This window comes from Saccopteryx leptura, chromosome 10, assembly GCF_036850995.1.
Source record: "Saccopteryx leptura isolate mSacLep1 chromosome 10, mSacLep1_pri_phased_curated, whole genome shotgun sequence".
Classification (NCBI taxonomy): domain Eukaryota; kingdom Metazoa; phylum Chordata; class Mammalia; order Chiroptera; family Emballonuridae; genus Saccopteryx; species Saccopteryx leptura.
Window position 1 is genome coordinate 75,258,690 of NC_089512.1, and position 17,228 is coordinate 75,275,917.

Genomic DNA, 17,228 nt, shown 5'->3' on the forward strand with positions numbered 1-17,228 from the left:
TCTTATTTTTTATCACAGTTTTAGTGTTTTTTTTTGCACATTTAAGTCTTTTATACTTCTGGAGTTTACTTTTGCATGGAAGTAGCAACACAGTTATATGTTTTTTAAAGAAAGCCAGTTTTCTTAACTCTCCAAACCAAATAATTCATCCCTACTCCATTGATTTTCAGTGTCGGGTACGGCAGTAGCCATAGATGCATGGATCTGTTTTTCAGCTTTCTACTCTGATGCCCTGGTGTATTTGATCATTACTGAGCCAATGCCATGCTGTTTATATATGTTATGATATCTCCTTTTGTCTTCTCTTTCAGAATTATTTTGGCCTTTCCTAGCTTTTACTCCTTTAGATAAAGTTGAGAGAAAATTCACCTGAAATTTTTGAATGCATTTTTAAATTAGAATTGCACTAAATTTATAGCTTAATTGGAAAAAAATTTTCATCTTTACAATACTGAGTCTTCTCATCTACAAGCATATCATATCTAACCAATTTTCCTTGTCTTCTTTTAGATATCTTATAATATTTTACAATTTTTTCTCAAAAAGATCTTGCACTTCCTTTGTTAAATGGAAGTAAATATTCCTAAGTAAATATGGTCTTAAAATTTATGCAAACTCTTATAGCTGTCTCCCTAAGAAAACTAGAATGTGAAGAAACTGGAATCTCACTAGGTGGACTACTTTCAACAAGAAAAAATAAACCTACCTATTATGAGCTGATGTCGACAGTGATATTTTATCTTCTGTGATTATGAAGCAGAGCTCACTGAGATCCCTCACAGGAGAGTTTCACATGCCTCCTGGAAAGCCCCCTTCACTAACTAGTCTGCATTCAAGGTACGGATATTGTGCCACCTCTCTGACGGGCTAACGTGGATGGCAGCTACTCAGCCTCAGATCATCTCAATGAGAAAATGTGGGGACCAAGACTGCTAGATCTTTCACATTTTCAAGAAAAGCCGACAACTCAAATTTTATACGACATTTTCTTTATTCTTTTCAATATTAAGAAATAACTTTCAAAAGCTAACATTTTTTGGGTCAAACTAAACAGACCTGAGGTCTGACATACCCGGAGGGCTGTCAGTGTTCAATGTTTAGGGTCGTCTGTTCATGAGACCAACAGGTCGGGTTCTGTCCCTCACACCACATTCCTCCAGCCCATGCAAGTGGGCTGTACAGTAATGATGTGCCTGGGACATACTTTCTAGGACTAAGTACTTGGTATCACAAAACGTGACCTTTAAGGGATGAAAGAGTTAGCCTAATTCTAATTCAGTTTTGGTGGTTGTGGCAATTTTGAGGGTGATTCAGAGAAGCAGCAAGCACAGGTTGATACAATGACCCAGAAACAAGGCCAGTCCCGAAACTCAGGTGCACTGAGTTTATGTCCAGCAGTTTTACCATTATGCACATTGTCTGATCAGTTACAAAGCCTTTGGGTGACAGGCTGTAATCCTTCCCACAAGGCCTGAAATAAATGAGAATCTGACAGGTGGGATACTATTGAGGTACTGTTCCTTTTTAGGATGCATGTGGAGGAACTTTAGAGCATGTGGAAAGAATGTATATAGCTACATAAATGTTGCCCTCCAAGAGAAAACTAAAATGCATACAAACTCTTAAGTTTCCATTAAACAAACCACAGTATGCGCTCATAAAGATATGTTGGTCAGGCCCTGGCTGGTTGGCTCAGTGGTAGAGCATCAGCCTGGAGTGTGGATGCCCTGGGTTTGTTTCTCAGTCAGGGCACACAGGAGAAGCACCTATCTGCTTCTCCTTCCCTACCCCTCTTGCTTCTCTCTCACTTTCTTCCCCTCCTGCAGCCATGGCTTGATTGGAGTGAGTTGGCCCTGAGCACTGAGAATGGCTCCATGGCCTCCGCCCCAGGCACTAAGAAGAGCTCAGTTGCTGAGCAATGGAGCAACACCCCAGATGAGTAAAGCATTGCCTCTTAGTGGGCTTGCTGGGTGGATCCTGGTCAGGGCACATGTGGGAGTCTGTCTTTGCCTCTCCTCCTTTCACTGAATAATAAAAAAGAAAACACGTTTTGGTCAACGAGAGACCAAATATTCTACAGTGGTGAAGCTGTAAAGTCCCTAACAGGTGATGCTGGTGTCAACAAACCTACTGGGCTGCCAGTCATGTAAAAGTACAACACATTCAATTACGTTCAGGACATAATACTAGAAATAATAAATGACTATGATACTCACTCATTTATGTCTGTACTATACTTTTAATTATTATTTTAGAGTGTACTCTTACTACTTATAAAATAAGTTTGCTATAAAATAGAGGTGGTGTTCCATGGGCAGGAGCCTCATGGAGTACTCACTGAGTCTTTGGATTACATAATTTTCTCTTGTGCTTGATTTAATCTTGTGCTGATTTTTACAGACTTGTAGCTTAGGGGCAACAGGCTGTACCATTTAGCCTAGGTGTATAATGGGTAGACCTTCTAGGTTTGTGTAAATGTACTCTGTGATGAGCACACGAAAAAATCACTTAACTATGCATTTCTCTAATATAGTCCCCTCATATTTTTAAAGCTGTACATGTCTATATTTTATTAATTCTTTTTTTTCTTTTTTGTATTTTTCTGAAGCTGGAAACGGGGAGAGACAGTCAGACAGACTCCCGCATGCGCCCGACCGGGATCCGCCCGGCACGCCCACCAGGGGCGAAGCTCTGCCCACTAGGGGGCGATGCTCTGCCCCTCCGGGGCGTCGCTCTGCCGCGACCAGAGCCACTCTAGCGCCTGGGGCAGAGGCCAAGGAGCCATCCCCAGCGCCCGGGCCATCTTTGCTCCAATGGAGCCTTGGCTGCGGGAGGGGAAGAGAGAGACAGAGAGGAAGGAGGGGGGGGGTGGAGAAGCAAATGGGCGCTTCTCCTATGTGCCCTGGCCGGGAATCGAACCCGGGTCCCCCGCACGCCAGGCCGACGCTCTATATTTTATTAATTCTTAATGGATCATGTTCCTAAAATCTGGACAATTGTAAAAAGCCTTTCCAGATTATTGGGAGAGATTGAGCATAGCGATAACAGCTGTGCTTTGGGCATGTTTGACACAGATCTTGTGTATAGGTATGTATATGTGGCTGCACATAGCACACTCATATCAACTAGAATAAAATGTCATTATTTAGAAGGCCAGCATTCCTGCTGCGACAACCACGGGAACTGAAATGTAATGTTCAATGATTCAACAAGAAAGAGGCTCAGTAAAGTTAAGTGCATCCCCCAAACATTTGGCTTCAGATCACTTACTAGATCAGTGGGTTGAGTAAGTGTCTGTGTCTTCCCTGTAAACTTCCATTGCTTCTTGAGAGTTCCCTGTGGTGCTTAGTGAATCTGGCGAATTTAAAGGGCTTTAAAACCACAAAGCTTCATTTCACAACTGTCATCACCTAATTGACCAACAAGCTTTCAGAGATGGAATTTTCCTTTAATGGAACTGTAAAGTGAATCAAATTAACTGTGTTGCAACTTGCTGCAACAAAAGGTCATTGCTACTTTAATCCTTAAGGGCATTGCCTAGATTCAGTTATTATTTGTCGATTATCACAGTTATTATTTGTTGATCATAAGGACACTTGCGGAACACAGACTTAATTATTCCTGTTTAGAACTACACCAGTGGTTGCAAAGCTGTGGTCTGTGGATCAAATCAGGACCACACACAGTTTTTGTGCATACATTTTTACTGGAACACAGCCAGGTCCCTTTGTTTACATGTTGCCTGTGGCTACCTTGACTGACACAGAGACTCACTGGCCCACAAAGCCTGCCACCAGCCCTTTACTGAAAAACTTTGCTGCTTATGGTCTGTATATCCTTTTTTAAAAAACAACTCTTTAAAAATGTATAAAACGTTCTTAATTCTCTGGAATAGAATTTGTCTTTTAGGATATAGTTTGCCAATCTCTGGTCTAGATAATCAAGAAAACAACATATCAAACTCTGATGTCTAGCATTTGCCTGTTGGCATGGTGTAAACACTGAATGACTTCAAGCTACCACCATGCATTGTCGAACACCTCTGGGAAGAATGCGCACCGGCAAACCATCATAGAGTGTTCTCCCCAGACAGATACTACACACCCAAATACCCTCAGAGACAACGGTAATAGTAAGATGTAGGAAAATAATCAGAAGATGGTAAATTTTAAGTATTTATCATTCTTTTAAAATGTAACTTATTCCATTGTAAGGTTATATGCTTTATTTTTAAATAGTGGCCATATTTAATAACCAGCTCACAAAATCTTAAAAAATGTAACAACTGGTTCCAGTGAGCCAGGATAAGTCCCCTACAGTGTAAGTTCTCACTGAGCTTGAGAACTTGCTTCCGCCTGGAGACAAAGGGAAAGTACTTCACTACCATACTGTGAGTTTGAAAGTGGTACATTTCAGAATATGCACCTATACCTGAGGGGAGGACGTAGGCAAGAACATATTAGCTAATTAACTTCATTGTATATGCAATGCAAATGATATCGGTTGTAATTAGGATATATCTAAGCTGAAAAATTGCAGTTTATGTAGTCAGTCTACAATCAGACTCATGTATTCTCCACCCTCAAATAAATTTTCTTTTGACTTCAAGAAAAATAAACTCAGCAGTAGGTGGGTTAGATCTTGTGTCAAAATATTTAGTGGGTAAATTTTCCAGTCTTTTCAGTTTGGTTTTGAATGTTTTTGTAATCAATTTGAATATACCTAACATTTTTGAATTGCAGTAATGAAGAGGTAGGGATAGTTTCTTTTTGTGGCATTGTTGACATCTCTCTCTCACTGTTCCCATGGAGAAGGCTCTCAGCCAGATTTGCTATGCAAAGTCTCTGTTTACATTTCTCCCAATTCAACAGACTTGGAATTTAGGGCAAGGTGAAACACTCACAGCCTAATAAACCTCCAAAAAATAAGAAACTTATCAAATGGGTCTCTACTCAGTATGGGTTTTTTTAAAAAAGATGTTTAATGTTTTATGTTTCTAAGAAAAAAGAAACACAAAACTAATTGCTGTCAGCCATATTTTAAGTTTTCAATTATCTAGACAGCAGAAAGCTATTATTAAACCACTGTAAGTCTTCTTTGCTGTTCTTTCCACATAAGAATTATTATTTTATTTACAGTATTGGCTTTACAATTGAGGTTGTCAGTCAAGACACCCAAGTTGCTGCCTAGTGAAAGAAGTTTAAAAAACAACCAAGAGTCTTTGTTTATGTTTCAGTTATATATATATGTATATATATTCCTCTTGGGTTCCTTAGTCTCACCTCTACTGTTACTAAGAAAATAAATGGAGAAAAGCTTTTTATTTGATGACACCTCAGCTCTTTAGATCATTTCTTTTGTTAATGTTCAACTCCCTTATTATTCCTCTACAGCAATGGAAACTTTAGCATCTGGGAAGCATTGAAAACACAGTTGGTGGGGGATTTTTCTTCCCAGTCCCTCTTCCCTAAGCAGCTATCACCATCAGCAGCAGCTGCCAGCAACTTACACATAACAGACAATAACTCATAGTGAGTTTGAATGGGGTAAGCCAAAAGCATCCCTAGCACTGCAATTTAAAGTTCTAGCTTATTATAACTGTTCTCTGCTGAAGTGGTACTTAGGGCTCTATTTGTTCCAAGGGTCTTCTGATTTTTGTCCTTACCATATTTGTTAATGAAGGAAAATAAAATGGCTTTAGTCTCACTAACAAAACTTAATTTTCTATCTTGCTTTATTTGTGGACCAAATAAGCCATTAAAAAAGCCCTCAGGGACACCTTCTTAGAATTCTTTCTCAATTATTTACTCATTATTTGAATTAAGACCAAACAAACCAAAACTTTTGCCTCAACATCCTCAACGATAGTTATCTTCTGAGCATTTGGCAATTTGTGGCAGAAAGGTAAGAGACTATTTTAGTTTAAGTCACCTATAGTTAGATACGGTGAGTCATGGAATATTAGTGAAGGCAATGTGTATCAATTAAAGAGAGATTAAAGACATACTGTATCTGTTTCAAATTTGCCTTGTGATAGGAAAATGGTTCTTTAATGAAGAAGGTTATTTTAGGGCTTCCAACAAGTGAGCAAATCAGTGCTGCTTGGGGATCATTGTCTAATTTAACCATGAAAAGGATAAAGTATAATAGCACATTGATTTGTATCTTTTTCCAGTACCGTGCTTCAAATGAGATAAGATAATGACATGAACACTTGGAACCCGAAAAGGCACTAAAAAATGTAAAATCCACCCACTAAAGATATGCAGATAGCAAGTTTGGTTATTCAATATTGATCTCTCATTAAAGCCTTCCACCATGACTCAAGCAGAGTTATCTAGCTGCATAAAGTCTGATTCCATTCTCCTGTTCCATAAAATGTTTCAGGGACTCCTGGTAATGCCTTTTCTTTAGTTAATTAATTTTTCTATTACAATTGACATTAATATTATGTTAATTTCAGACATTTATACAATTTACAAAGTGGTTCCCTGAGAAGTCTAATACCCACTATCACCATACACAGTTATCACAATATTACTGACTATATTCTCTATGCTATACTTTACATCATAGGGGTACCAGAAAGAGAAGAGAGAGAACAAGGGACTGAAAACCTGAAGAAATAATAACAGAAAATGTACCAAACCTGGTGAGGAAATAGACATACAAGTCCAGGAAGCACAGGGAGTCCCAAAGAAGATGAATTCAAAGAGGCCCACACCAAGACACATCATAATTAAATCCAGTTAGTTCCTGACAAGGGAGCTTGACTGTCAGCTGATTTGTCACTAGAATCTTTGCAGGCCAGAAGGAGTGGCACAAAATATTTCTGGTATTTTTACGTTAAAATTCAAAATACTTACAGAATTGCTGATATTAGCCTTATACCTAAATCTGCAGCCTCATCAACTACTGCCCAGTCCCCAATTCCTGGGCTTCAGCCATATTTACTATTGGCAATTTCTTATGAACAATGCACTGTTCTATAATGTCCCTAAGCCTTGGCACTACTGTCCCTCCTTCCCAGAACACAATTCATATCCATACTTCAACCCTAAAATAAATCCTGCAAAATGTGCCTTTAAAAAGAATCCTATACATAGGTCCATTACTTGCAATTTATTATGTTTATGTATTCCTCAACTACACTATAGGCTTTTCCTGGTCAGTATCCCTTCTTGACTCTGTATCCCCAATGCTTGGTGCAAGGTATATATTTGAAAGAACCACATTGAATAAATGAATGAATGTACCAAACTTGGGTTTCTCAGTCTGGATTTAGTCAGATCCCAGCTTTAGAAGATATATTTTAAAAATCAATAGAGAGACATCTCTAGTGCAAAATTCTCAATGGAGCATCAGACTTTCATATCCAAATGTCTACTTTTTGTCATCTCTTAAATGTTACAGAGACACCCCAATCTCAGTATGTACAAGACTGAAGACATTATCCCCAATCTATTTGCAATCAATGGCCCTTGCATAGGTTGCTCAAGTGAGAAAAGTTAGTGTCACCACACATTCCATAGCTCACTTGTGAAGTTCACGGGTTTTCCTCCTCTCCATCTCTTTCCTCACCACCTCCCCTTCATCTCTCCTGTCAATGCGCCAGGCTCCCCCAGCCACCCACTTCTGCCTACACTGTTGCAACAGCCTCCTAATCCACTAAGCATCCCACTCTCCTACTCTCCAATGCTCCCATTGTAGTCAGAATGGCATTTCAGAATGCAGATCTAACAGTGTAATTGCCAGGCTTAAAATTCTTCAATGGCCTTTTATTAATTTCAAGGAAAAAACCCACAAAATCCTTAATAGAATTCCCAAGCTCTGCATGAGCTTTCCTGACTTCCTACAAGTACTTATCTCACTCTATACTCACTTCAATCTCATCAGCATTACAGTTCTTCAAATGTGCCATGTTCACTCTCCCGTCTTGGCTCATGCTGTTCACATCTCCTGGAATGCCCTTCCGCTTTCTCCCACCCCATGCTCTCCTTATCCTTTAGATGTCAGCTCCCAAACCACTTCCTTAAGAATGCTTCCTGATCTTCCACACTTGGTCTTGTCATTCTATTATATGTACTTAGAATCTAACTTTCTTTTATTTTCAATTCATAATTATGTACTTGTTCTTTACTGTGATGATTTGATTATGATAAGATTTTCCATCACAATAAAACTACTGGGATTATGTCCAGTTTATTCATCACTATATCCCCCATTACCTAGCCTGGGGCCAGGCTAGCTGTAGGCACTCTGTAAATAACTATTAATGACTGAGTGAACAGATCTAACAGGGCAAGAGTCTGAGATGGATGCTGCGCACACTAATTTGTCCAAAGTGAACCTGAAGCTCACCTCTTTCCCACCTTTCCCACCTTTCCCACCTTTGATCCCAGATTTCTCAGACTTCAATTCTCTACCCACCCACACATCTTTAGATTAGATATTTGCTGTTCTCTTTTCCCAAGATTTAGCTCAAAACTTTTATGACTCAGACTCCACATTTCATCAGTTGGGGTTCCTACTTGCAAGAAGCAGAACTGACAGTGGGTGGGTAAACAGAAAACACATTAATTAAAGGGTAGTGGGCAGCTCACAGAACTACTGGGAAGTTTAGAGAACTGGGTTTTATGCCAAATTTCCAGAAATAATCCCAAAATCACATTTCAAAATTAGCCTGCTGTGAAGAATTCCACTCCCTCCCAGCACTGGTCCTATTGAACAAGCTCCTTTTAACACAACAGCCTCAGTACAGGTGCCACATGTATATCAGGTACTCAGCTCTGCCATCCCTGTCCTCCTTAGGGCCAAGGGCATCTGCTTCCCCCACCAGCTAACAGCACTCAACAATAAGCCTTTCTCCTCAGATTGCTCATTTATAAACTGAAATCTAGACTGAATTTGATCAGTGGAGAATACTCACTTGCCTGTGTTTAGTTGCAAAAGAGAGTTTTCAGGCTCCCACATTGAAGAAGGGGGCCCATCAAGTGAAAAAACCCTGCAAACATAACAAGGTATTTTAAAGAACTGAGCACTCAGGAAACAGGAACAATGTCCACCCTGTAAATCATTGTCAGCATTCTGGCATTTTGTTCAACCTCTTTTTGGTGGTGAGGCTCAGCCAAGTGAACTGACAACTCATAAGGAACTTAGTCTGCTATTCTGTCTGCAGCAAACCAGACCCAGAGCCTGAAAGATTTTTAAAACCAATTTAAACTAGTCTACAAATCTATTTCAGATCATAGAATGCACATTTCAGAGCACAAATGGTCTAAGTTTAAAACCCGACTCCACCATTTACTTCCATGCCTGGCTTTGGTGGACAGGTTACAAGAAGTTAAAAAGACAGGTAAAATGATTTGCTTTTGTAGTACTTAGCACACATCTGGCACATAGCAGATACTCAATAATTATTTGTTGAGGCCCTGGCCAGTTGGCTCAGTGGTTCGATTCTTGGCCATGGTACACAGGAGAAGTGCCTATCTGCTTCTCCACCTCTCCCTCTTTCCTTTCCTTCTGTCTCTCTCTTCCCCTCCTGCAGCCAAGGCTCCATTGGAGCAAAGTTGGCCTGGGCGCTGAGGATGGCTCCATGGTCTCAGCCTCAAGCACTAGAATGGCTCCGGTTGCAATGGAACAATGCTCCAGATGAGTGGAGCATCACTCCCTAGTGGGCTTGCTGGGTGAATCCCGGTCTGGCGATTGTGGGAGTCTGTCTCTGTCTCCCCACTTCTCACTTCAGAAAAATACAAAATAATAATAATAATTTGTTGAATAAATAGGTGGATAAGTCATTGCATGAATGAGTGACTTCTGTATTTATTGGAGTGAGCAAGGTTAAGCTGTGCTAACAACCCCCAAAGGTGGTGGCTTAAAACAACAAAGTTTTATTTCTTGCATGTTGCTCCATGTCCACTAAGGGATGGACAGGGCTCTGTTCTATGTCACTCTTGTTTTGGGATGCAAGAAAATGGAGTTTTCAGGATCTGGGACATCATTGAGACACAGGGAAAGATAACTGGGTGAATTGTACATTGGCTCTTAGAACTTCTACCCAGAAGTGACATGTATCACTTCTATTTATATTTACCAAAGCAAATTATATGGGAATACTTAACTCCAAGGAAGCATCAGTGGTGGGGGCTAAAATTACATGATAAATAGCAAAAATGATAGCCTCCACTTTTCTGAACCTCAGTTTCCTCTTCTGTAAAATAAAAACAATAATAGCATCTACCTCAGAGGGTCATTGTGGAGACTAAGTGAGACACACATAGTAAGCAATACATATCTTAGGAACAATATTTAAACACTGGAAAATTTATACAAAGCTCTTTGATATGAAGAACAGGTGTGGATTTCAGTAGAACCTTACCAGCAGTCTTCACTACACATTTTCATAGGGGCAGGATGGAAAGCCCAGAGATCAGTGTCCTCAAGGAGTCCAAGATAGGAGCCAGCTTGCCGAAACTCGAGGGGTTCACAATGAATGGCTGTGATACAGCAAGATATGATCTGGAGGCATTGACCTTTGTGCTTCTATTCCCTCCTTGATTATGACTCTGCCTCGTGTCAGTCAGAAGCACCACCTTGCCTCAAGGAGAACTGATGTGTTATAGCAGAAATGTAAGAACAAAACAAATCAATGTTTAGTTTTTCTGGTTTCTAAAATATGTTGTTGAAGCCCACATCAGAAACAATGGCTTTCATAGCAGTGGCATTTGATGTATCAGGAGTTTTATCAAGAGAACAAAGGGCTTTTAAGAACTGAAATGAAAGGCCCTGAGAAATATATAATAGATTAGGGCTTGTGCTATGACCATATGACATCAAGAAGAAAGAAAGCTGTGAGCTGATCAATCTATAGAGAGAAAAGACAAGAGTCTCCTGGCTCTGTGGGCAGATAAAGCAGGAAGAGAGTGGGGGTGTGTGAAAATCTTGGGGAGGCTGGTTGGGTCAGAGAGGAGAGACCTGACGAAGAGGCGTGGGGCAGAGTTGGTATGACTCTGAAGGCTCGCTGTGAGCTGCCACAGGGAAGCCGCGCCAAAGTCTGCGGACTTTGGTTGCCCTTTGAGTGAGCATTACATGTTGAAATGCTTAGGAGCCATGTTAGTCAGTTTTCTAAAAACATCTTTGAATTAATCAATAGAAAGATGGTTCTAGTATGTCTAGTAATTTTGCTGAGCCTCACCCAAGTGGGCATTCTCACCCCTTCAAATCTATCTGGGTACTCTAACCTTCCAGAAGATCGGTCATTGATGTCAACTTGGTTGTGTCAAAAGGAAAACCCTAGTGTCTTTACTTTGGTGAGAACATAGAGACACCCACTCCGGGTTACAGTCTGACTTCTGAGTATCCTTTCTACTTACTCCACTATTTGTCTTGCTCCCAACAAGACTGGATTGCACCTCTGAATCCACCTCTCAAAGCAATGATTTTTGGATATGTATTCCTTTTTCTTTCTGGAGCAAAGATATCTTTGGAAAATGATGTAAGATTACAAAGTAAGGCACTTTGTTTATAGGTTATTAATGTTAATAGATAAGTAATAGCTAACACTTATTGAGCACTTACTATACATTAGCTTGTATCAAGCACTTTAAGTAAAATATCTTACAACAGTATTATCTCCATTTTATATGTGAAAAAATTAAAGCCAAGAGAACTAAATGTCAAACATATAGTTAGGATGATTTGCACTCAGACAGACTGAGCTCAACATTCACAGGCTTGACCACTATACACACTGCCCCTTTACTATATACAAATCAATTACTTGTAACTCTTGCTATTTATTTGTTTAAGATTTTTTTTTTTGCGAGTTTACTATAAATTAGGTACTAGTTAATCACAAGGATAAAGCAGCTAACTGGACAAAGCATTGCCACTCTGGAACCACTCCTCATCTATGCTGCAATGACACATTACTGCCACAGTCCTAAACTGTTCCTGTGATTTCTCCATGAAAAATCAAGGTGCTGTGGAAATAACTCTGTAAACTTCACCACCAGGTACACATGGATCTCTAGGTAAGTAACTAAATCATTTAAACTACCTCTACTCTGTTACCTGTTAGATATTTTCAGTCCTCCAATTACATGGTACTGGGACCAATGGACTGTGAGTCCAAGGTATCATCTATTTCAAGAAAAGTCAGACACAAACTAATATTCCATGAACTCTCAATTACTCAGCATGGAGTGATCTGTGGCAATCCAAAGAGCACCAAATCATTTCTACCAACAGTAAGAATATATAGATTGGAGTTTATAATCTGGTCCTGACTTGTAATTGTTGTGGAGTTCAAAATGGGGCACTAAAGTTAATCGAACACACTCCCACTATCAAGGAACTTGATGCAATGTGAAGGGAGGAGACTCCTCCTATTCTAATGAGATCTGCTTATAAGGTTGCTCAGCTCCAAATTCTACACTCAACAAAGTATTCCTTTTTCTTTTCCCCTTTTGGAATCCGTGTGTGTGTGTGTGTGTGTGTGTGTGTGTGTGTACCTGGCTCCGGCATCTCTGTCTTCCTCTTCTCAGCGAGAGGCAGCAATGTGACCTCAGATAAGTAGGAGTCAGGTAGGGCTCTGCCTTGTCTTAATGGATGACCTTGGGCATAAAGCTAAACCTCTCTCCATCTCAGGTTCTGAATTCATCAAATGGAACTGTACCACCTGCTTCCTAGATGCTTGAGAAATTAAAAACAATACATCTTCTGCATGCAGCTCAATAAGGAATAAAAATAAAGCACCTAGGAGAGTGCCTGGTATGGAGAAGGTACAGGATACTTACCCATGATTTTCTGTTAATTATTTGATTTCTTCCTCTTCTTTCTCTTTCTTACCCCAAACCTATGTTTTCTCTACAGCAAAAGGAACAAATATTACTGAAAACACATGGCTGCTGGCCCTGACAAGTACACAATATGCTGGTGGTAAAAAGCTACTCTTACCCCACATACCTCAACATTTGGATTTTATCTGAATCTCAGTATTGTTCTCCAACATTCATTTATAGCAGGAACATGGGCTCTAGGGTTGACTTGCCCATATCTAGCTCTGCCTTCTACTATCAGTGTGATCCTGGCCAAGAAATTCAACATTGCTGATTCCCAGTTTTTTTTTTCTGTAGGGCAGAAGAATAAATAATATGCCTGTGTCTAATTCTTGGTGGTGCTGCAAAGATGAAACGAGAGGTGCTCCAGTGCCTCTCATAGAGTAAGCACCCAAAAAGTATTAATACTTTGCTGTTATTATCTCACTGTTGTTAAAACCTGCACATTGAAGTGTTTTCCACTAACACAGAATTCAGACCACAAAAACAAAAACAAAGTTTGGTAGATTCTATGACTTCATCTCTTGTTCAATGCCACTTATTGTTTTCCACGTCCTAGCACAGCCATACCCATCTCTTCCCTTGACTTTCGCAGCAGGTAGACTGCCAACTGCTCTCTCTGTGGTCAGCACTGGTCTTGCCAACCACTTTCCACATGGCGCCCTGCAGGATCCTTCTCAAAGTTTAATTTAATCATGTCACTCTCTTGTTCAACACTCTTTATCTGCTTCTGATTGCTCTTAAGATAAAGTCTTATCTTTTACATGGTCCTCAGGCCCTGAACTGATCTGGATTCAACACTAACCCTCTCTATAATCTCAACATTACACATAGCCTCCTCCAGCCTTTCTGACCCACATCCAGAGCCCTTCTCTCTCCCTTGAATGTGTGATGCACTCTTTCGCCTTCAGCACTCGGCATTTGCTGTTCACTTGTGCCTTTCCTCTGCATTTGGTACTACCTTCCTATCCAATTATAAGATGTTTCTTCTGAGCACATTTTCTTAACTGGTGTTGCATGCTTCCCTAGCGAATGTGATCTCACAGCTTCATGTATTTCTTCCATTAGATGATCCATTACATTGTTTACTATGTGCCCATTGAACATGGAAGACCTTCCAAAGAATGCTGTGAACAGGGACTTAGCCTATCTTGTTCATCATTGTATCGCATCTACGTTTCTCAGCTGGGAGGGGAGTGGGACAGAGACCACCTGGGCTGCTGTAGTTGAGGTAGGGAGGCCCTAACACTGGTGGAAATATGTCCTTTTCCTTAGGAAGGTCACCAAATAATGGTGTGGATTACTGCCCACTTATCTCATATGTGACACACAGGAGGTGCTTAACAAATACTTGTTGAATGAATGATTAAATAAATGCTAGTATATTCATGTACACTCCTGGCTTGTAATTTGAGTAATGCCTCTCCCTTCAGTATAAAAATAAGATAAATGCCTGCCTTCGATATTGATAATCCAAATTGCGATTCTTATTTGAAAATAAATAAATTCAATAAAAATGTCTCATGAATTACATGATCATACAAGTTATTACAGTACCAGAATCCCTGTAATAGATAAAAAGCCTGTAATTGAAATATAATTAAAATCATAGGTTTATAAAAAATGTTATCTGACTCAATTCTAAGAAAAATCAGAAAGATATTTACATTCTAAAATATTCCAATAAAACCTCGATTTAAGACAGTTGTTTTTCTTTGAAATAAGGGTACCCTTTCTCAAAAACTTTTTTTCATGATTTTCTTCAATATATACTATATATTCAGGTGTGATTATCATTATTGTTATAGTCTTTGTTAAGAAATCTATTTTACTATAATTTTATTCACTACCAGTTCCTTAGTAACAGACTGCTTTTTTTTTCTTTTAAAAATTATTAAAATGTCATTCACATCACATTCTAGATGTGAATCCAGCTATTCCCAATAGCTATTGAAAAAACTTAATCACAATAATTACTGTTGACATCTAATTAACATTCTGCTTTCTTTCTACAGACTCTACAGCTGGACAAACCATCTATTCCAGAAAAAGCCTAATTCTCTGTTGTCTTTTCTTCAAAAATAAAACAAACCAGGATGCTAAACACTTGGACTCAGTGTTTTTGTTCTCCCTGAAAAAAGTGAGTGGAGGTAGAGCTTCTGTGAACACTTTTCTAAATATTACCAACTGATAAATTGGACCTGGCCACAAGAAATTAAATTCAGCCTTACAGGATCACATTGGTTAATCTCCAATGAAAGAACTGTGGTCAATTGAGGATCAGTCTCAGAGCCTGCTCATGCATGGTATTCTGATGAGCTCTTCCCTGAACTGGCTTCTTTCTATGGTGTCAGTCATCATTTGCCCCACCCTCTTCTTTATTCTTTCTGTATAATACAGGGGTTGGGAACCTATGGCTCTCGAGCCAGATGTGGCTCTTTTGATGGCTGCATCTGGCTCACAGACAAATCTTTATCATTTCCTATCGCTCACGTTCATGGATGCGGGTGGCTGGAGCCAACCACAGCTGTCCTCCGGGACAACACCTAATTTTTATTGGATAACGCTTAACGTACACAGGTCGTTGTATGGCTCTCACAGAATTACATTTTAAAATATGTGGCTTTCATAGCTCTCTCAGCCAAAAAGGTTCTCGACCCCTGGTATAATACATTCCAGGCTCCTCCCAGCTGCCCAACCTCAGGTCCTCTCTTCCTCTGGGGCATTAACCAAGCTACTTCTGTCTTTCTTTATTAGTGAAATGATTAGGGGTGTGAGCTCTGCTACTAGAACATCCCATTTCATACCTGGGCTCTCCATACTATGCATGGTATGACCTTGAGCAAGTTAGCTTAGCCTCAGGGTATTTGTTTTCTGTTTTGTTAAATGGTGATCAAACAAATGGACCCACTTCCTGGGGTTATTGTGAGGACTAAATGTGTAAATATACACATTGATAAAGTATATTACTGTTCTGGTCTCTTCTCCTAGCCAGAAACTTCTGACCTCATATTTGGTATTCACAGGCCATCTCCCATGCAGACCCGACCCTGCTTAGCTTCTGGGGTCAGATGAGAGTAGGCATGCTCAGGGTGGTACGGCCATAGACTGGTCTCATATTCGACGTCGTTTTTCTCTAGAAAAGCTTCCTTTATATTCCGGGACAGTTTGGGTCTCTGTGCTGAGTGTACCCATAGCCCCCATACCGCAACATTTGTGTTACTGTCACATTGTAATGATTGTCAAGTATACCATGCCTTATTCATTTGTGCAACAAACATTCCATGAGCTGCCACTGAGTACCAGGCATGGGGGGATTCAGCAATGAATGCAAAAGATTAGATCCTTGTGCCAGTTGGGCTCATACTCTGGTGAGTGTTTAGAGATATAAAATAAACATGTGCTCAAATTAAGAAAACAAATTCATGGATTAATTATTGTAAAGAAAGTGTAACAGTATAACAGAATAAGCATGATGGAGGGACACACTATCTTCACTTGAGTGGTCTCTGATATAGTGACATTTGACCTGAGCCTTGTTTGATTAAAACAAAAAACAAGTAGCCATATCCCAATCTGAGGGAAGGCAGCTCTAGGCAAAGGGAATGACTGGAACAAAGACTTGAGGATTGGACCGACCTAAGCCTGCAGTCCCATTTGCTCCTCTTGTTCCAGAGAGCGCATAATCCACATTCCCACCTGCTTCCGCTATCTCACAGTTACAACTGGAAGGTGTCTCCTCAGCTAGCCCCACAAATAGGCTAGCCCTTTCTCTTGTTAGGTTTTGCCATAAGGAAGGGTGTAACTACACATAAAATGGTAAATGAATAGAATTTATAGAAACATTCAGAGTTCTTATCATCATGAGCACTGAGTCATAAAATACATCCTTATTTTTAGAAAGAAACTAGAATTTATGTTGGATTTCTACTCTGTTATTTTTATCATTCAGAGCAGTGGTTCTAATTTGAAAATGTTTGGAGACACTTTATTGTCACAGAAATCTGGCATTTAAAGAGTTCAATGTTTCTAAATATCCCACAATGCATGGGATAGCCCCTATAACAAAGACCCATCCAGCCCTAACTGCTAAGATCACCTGATCTAGGTAGTGTACTCTTCCAACAGTCTCCTTGCTTCTAACTCCATCTTCAACGGGGACAGGCAGGTCCTTCTTCTGCAACAGTGCTCTTCTTTTGTGGGAAGATAGGCTTGAATACATGAAGTTAAGGGTGAAAAGCAGGAATCTCTTTGTTTCTAAGGACCAATGTGTGTCTCTGAGGATCAGTGGACTGGAGAATACTTTATTCTCCAGGTGTCCTTTTACAAAGGACACTGCTTTCCTTCATCTCCTGCTGGCCAAGAATTCTGCAATTCTCAGACTGACCC

At 39.9% G+C, this 17,228-nt stretch overlaps 1 protein-coding gene across 1 annotated transcript in view; it reads right to left on the minus strand.

Annotated features, from left to right (window-relative positions):
• The window catches only part of SYNPR (synaptoporin), a 396,296-nt gene that overhangs the window by 209,631 nt on the left and 169,437 nt on the right, over nt 1-17,228 (minus strand). The window lies entirely within an intron of this gene.